Here is a 4,982-nt window from a genome sequence, read left to right as displayed (position 1 = left end):
ATCTTTCAAATACATGGTTGGTTGTTTGATTCAAGCTCTTGTAGCCAATATGTCAAGGTATTTATCCCTAACATTTTATCAGCTAACTAATGACACACACTCAGAGGATCTTTAAACATGACTCTTATAAATCACTTTTAAAACCAGCGATGCACTACAGTGTCAGCTTTTCTAAAATAGAAACTTCAATGTTTAAATCTTTCAAAATGATTCTACTTTTCAATGACCTACAAATAATCCTAATAATAATCCCATTTTCAATCTTCCAACTGTTCATATTTTTTGGTCAATTAAAAAACCTGTTACAAATGTGTTGTTCAACACATTTGAGCCTTTGCCACATTTATTTGAACTATTTATATAATTCCTACATAATGGGGAAGCTTCCCACTCAAACCTTTGATCTCTGGACACATTGTTAGCTCAAATATAAACACCTGTGTCATGGAACACGATGATGTCATAACTCTAACTGACATGCTCAGAGCAGCAGACTTCAGATAAAGGTTAATGGTTCTGCTCTCAACAGCTCTACGTCAATTATGGGGTGTTATCATATGCCGTTTCCATGGAAACGCATCCCTCGCCATTAAAAACAATGTTGTTGTAACGCCTATGAAAAGGGTCAAAACAGCACCAGACTTCAGATAATGGTTAACGGTCCAGCCCTCAACAGCTCTATGTCAATTATGGGGTGTCATCATATGCCGTTTCCATGGAAATGCATCCCTCGCCATAAAAGACGATGTCGCTATAACTCCTATGAAAATGTTGAAAAAGTGCTCAAACTTCACATGTGTGCTAACAGTCCAGCCGTGAAGACATCTACGGTACAGTTTTGAGATTTCTTCAAATGCCGTTGCCATGGCAACAAAATGCTCACCATGAAATACGGTTTTCTCATAACTTCAGTGAAAATGCTCCAAACGGCCCAAAACTTCACAGGTTTGGTAACGATGCAGCCATCATTGGCGAGCCGTCAGGGCCCTCTAGGCCCTCTGTGAGGCCCTAAGATATTCCAAATAATAATATTTGAAAACAATATTTTTTTTTAGTTACATTTTATTATTACATTACATTTAGCTGACACTTTTATCCAAAGCGACTTCCAATAAGTACATTCGACCAGGAAGACACAACCTTGAAGAAAACAGAATCATATAAGTACATCAGGTTTCATAGAGCCAAGTATTTCAAGTGCTACTCAACTGGCTATAGATAAGCCAGTCCTTTATTAGTATATAAGTGCTCTGTTAGCAGTTATTTGTTAGTAATTCTATCGCTCGAGGTGGAGTCGAAAGAGATGAGTTTTCAGTCTGCGCCGGAAGGTGTGTAAGCTTTCTGCCGTCCTGATGTCAATGGGGAGCTCATTCCACCATTTTGGAGCCAGGATAGCAAACTCACGTGTTTTTGCCGATGGGAACTTGGGTCCCCCTCGCAGCGAGGGTGCAGCGAGTCGTTTGGCTGATGCAGAGCGTAGAGCACGCGCTGGGGTGTACAGTTTAACCATGTCCTGGATGTAGGAAGGGCCAGATCCATTTGCAGCATGGTACGCAAGTACCAGTGTCTTGAAGTGAATTCTAGCAGTTACCGGAAGCCAATGAAGGGAGCGGAGGAGCGGCGGTTCCTGGTGGTTCCTCGATTATAGCTCCTACATTATCGCTCCTCGCTGCTCGGTCCTCCGGCAAAAATAAGGCCATTGGGACGCTACTCAAGATGGCGCAGACAAATCAACTTCCGGTGAGACCGAGACCGAGGAGCGAAGAAATGAAAAATAAGAGAAGTGAGAAGGGCCCCCTCTCTACATTCACAGAGGGCCCACTACAGTAACTCAATGAGAGAGTAATGTCAAATGACAGTACAATTGACCAATCATATCTTCCCTCTAAATGGGCGGGCTTTATTTTCGCGGACTTTATGACAAGTTCCGCCCTCTGTGAGGTTGATACATGTGGTGCAGTGACGCGTCCTACAACCCGGAAGTAAGCTGCACTCGGATTCCCTCGACAGAAAGCAATGGGATTTCTCCATAGGATTTTGGAAAATAGCTCGAAATAAGGTCTGTGGAAAACGAACCTGTTTTTCAAGATTGAGTTACAATGATAAACTGGAGTGGCAAAGGATCAGCGGAATGACCCGCCATCAAGTGCTTCATCCAAAAGGACAGGAGGATGGACTTTGTGTTCAAGTGATTTGATCATCAAAGGTCATTTTCAATGTGGGCCGCCAACTTCATTCATTTGTAATTGTTACTTGGCTGTGGGTGCCCTGTCATGATAGGTGTTTATATAAATGGTGTTGTTTTGTATGATAGAGGGTCGCTGTCATTGATGCGTTAACCCTTAAGAGTCCCTGGGGCAATTTTTCAGCCATTCAGGTTTTCATGTTGATGCCATTTTGGCTGTGTTGAATGAATATAGCTCAAACTTGCCAGAGGATATTCTTTTTTAGTTGTATATTGAATTGTCGTCTCAGTTTTTTAAATTAGCCTAAAAAAAAGCTACACAAAAACCGACAGATTAGTTCCTAGCGGCAAAAAATGCCCCATTGAAAACCATTGAAAATGCTTTTTTTGACCCCACATTTATCTTATCATAAACTCTTGATTTCCTTTATGTTAAGATTTCATTTCATCAGAACTTCTAGCTTTCAATTTTCAATTTTTACATTTGTCTACAAGATGGCGATAATTTTAACCCTTTGAAGCCTGCAGCAAAATGTCACACTTTTTACTGTTATCTGCAAGTGTCACTTGCTACTGAAATTATATGTGTGTGTCACTTTTGATGTTGGATAATGGTGTGTGTGTGTGTGTGTGTGTGTGTGTGTGCGCGTGCGTGCGTACGTGCGTGCATGCGTACATGCGTGCGTGCGTATGTGCGTGTTTGTGTCCAACTTCAAAATACTTTTCTCTTAGAAGGCCACACTGCGTAATAATCTAATTCAATAAAAACAACGAGAACCAGTTCTCGCTCAGGTTGTTTATACAGGTGCACTGCAGCCATGGTTATAAGTATTACTATTAGTGCAGGAGTAGTCTTTTTGGAGATGGCAAGGCATTACAGCACACAGGAAGCTCTGGACATCATGCACTCTGATTGCGCAACACGTTCTCACTCCCATCCCGTCATATATTGACGGACGGTCAGGGCCCCTCCCCGTCGCTATATTACGTACAGGGTACCCCTTGTCCGTCAGGCTTCTACGGGCAGGGCGTCCCATAGACCTTCATAATGCCTATTTTAAGGTAAATAAAAAGGGCAAGGGGTACCCTGTACGTAATATAGCGACGGGGAGGGGCCCTGACCGTCCGTCAATATATGACTGGATGGGAGTGAGAACGTGTTGGATTGCGAGGATGGCTCCTCATCCTCCTCCGTGGACTCTGAGGCTGACACAGAAGAGGCCTCAGAGTCCACGGAGGACGCCTAAGAGGTGGGAACAGACCAGCTAGAGTTCAACTCAGACTCATCTGAAACTGAGAGCGGAGGGAAGTTGGAGGAAGCAGCTGCAGGATGGACTTCAAAAAATGGTAAAGTGTTTTGGTCTCCCACAAACACTGAGACGCTCCGCTACGTCCCAGCAGCCAGAAGTTTGACCCCGGGACCAACACACTATGCTGTCGCCCGAATCAGTGATCCGGCATCCAGCTTTGCACTGCTGATGACAGATGACATCCTGCAGCATATTGTGTCCATGACAAACCTGCATGGGAGACGGTCAATTGCAGAGTGACGAGATATGGACACAGAGGAACTGCAGGCTTACGTGGGGCTGCTCATTTTGGCCGGTGTTTACAGATCAAAAAATGAATCGACCCTCAGCCTCTGAAGTGAGAAATCGGAACGGAGCATTTTCCGAGCCACGATGTCCCACAAGAGGTTTCACCAAATCAGCCGAACACTGCGGTTCGACGACAAGCTATCCCGACCGCGGCGCCGTGATGATAAGCTGGCTGCCTTCCGCAAAGTCTGAGATATGTGGACGCACCGCCTGCCGATGCTGTTCAGCCCATTCAGCGATGTCTGCGTGGATGAACAGCTCGTCCCATTCAGAGGCAGGTGCAGCTTCAAGCAGTACATGCCAAAAAAGCCGGCCAAATACGGTATAAAGATTTGGGCAAACTGTGATGTAAAATCATCATACCCCTGGAGACTGCAGGTGTATACAGGCAAAGCAGCTGGCAGTCCTTCTGAAGTCAACCAGGGGATGAGGGTGGTCCTGGAGATGACAGAGGGGCTCCAGGGACACATCATTACCTGTGACAATTTGTTCACGTCCTACGCACTGGCTGAGGAGCTGCTCAGGAGAAAACTAGCCCTGGTTGGCACAATTCGCCGAAACAAGCCTGAGCTTCCCCCTATTTTGCTCCAGGCAAGAGCGAGAGCGATCCTCTCCTCCACCTTTGCCTTTACGAAGACCCACACACTGGTCTCTTACATCCCTCGACGTGGCAGGAATGTGCTGCTTAATAACACTGCAGAGACACACACTCATTGTGTATGGGCACACACACAATGACATTTTCTTGCTTCTAATTTCTGACAAAGCCTCACCAGCTTGGACCTTGGGCTCATAATAGGCAACATAAAAATAGAACCACTGGGTATGCACAAAGCCCAGATGCTTGCATTCCAGAAAATGCTAATTATGTTATAGGGCCTCACTGTAATGCATGAGGGACAGCCATTTCCTTGAAAAGCAGGAAACCAGAGAAATATAGCTTTGATGAAATGAAAACATAAGAAATATCAAATTATGCACAAAATAGAGCTTAACACTGCATAAAAGGGGCATATGCGAATTTAATTCAAATAAGTAATTTAACATTTTAATGTGTTCTTTCTACACCTAACACTGTAATGAATGTTCACATGGAGATCACATACACGATAAAAATGCAGCATGTGTTAAATTAAATTATCATACAAGAAGGGAAATTGGATTGTACAATGTAGTGTTCACTCTTACTGTACACACAC

General features: G+C 44.2%; 1 pseudogene; it reads left to right on the top strand.

The window, feature by feature from the left end:
* Positions 1-1,949: 1,949 nt before the first annotated feature.
* LOC139434244 (piggyBac transposable element-derived protein 4-like) lies at positions 1,950-4,521 on the top strand (annotated as a pseudogene).
* The last annotated feature ends 461 nt before the right edge of the window (positions 4,522-4,982 follow it).

The sequence above is a fragment of the Pseudochaenichthys georgianus genome, chromosome 1 (genome assembly GCF_902827115.2).
Source record: "Pseudochaenichthys georgianus chromosome 1, fPseGeo1.2, whole genome shotgun sequence".
Lineage (NCBI taxonomy): Eukaryota > Metazoa > Chordata > Actinopteri > Perciformes > Channichthyidae > Pseudochaenichthys > Pseudochaenichthys georgianus.
The sequence above is the reverse complement of the archived record's forward strand: the minus strand, read 5'-3'. Positions and strand labels throughout refer to the sequence as shown.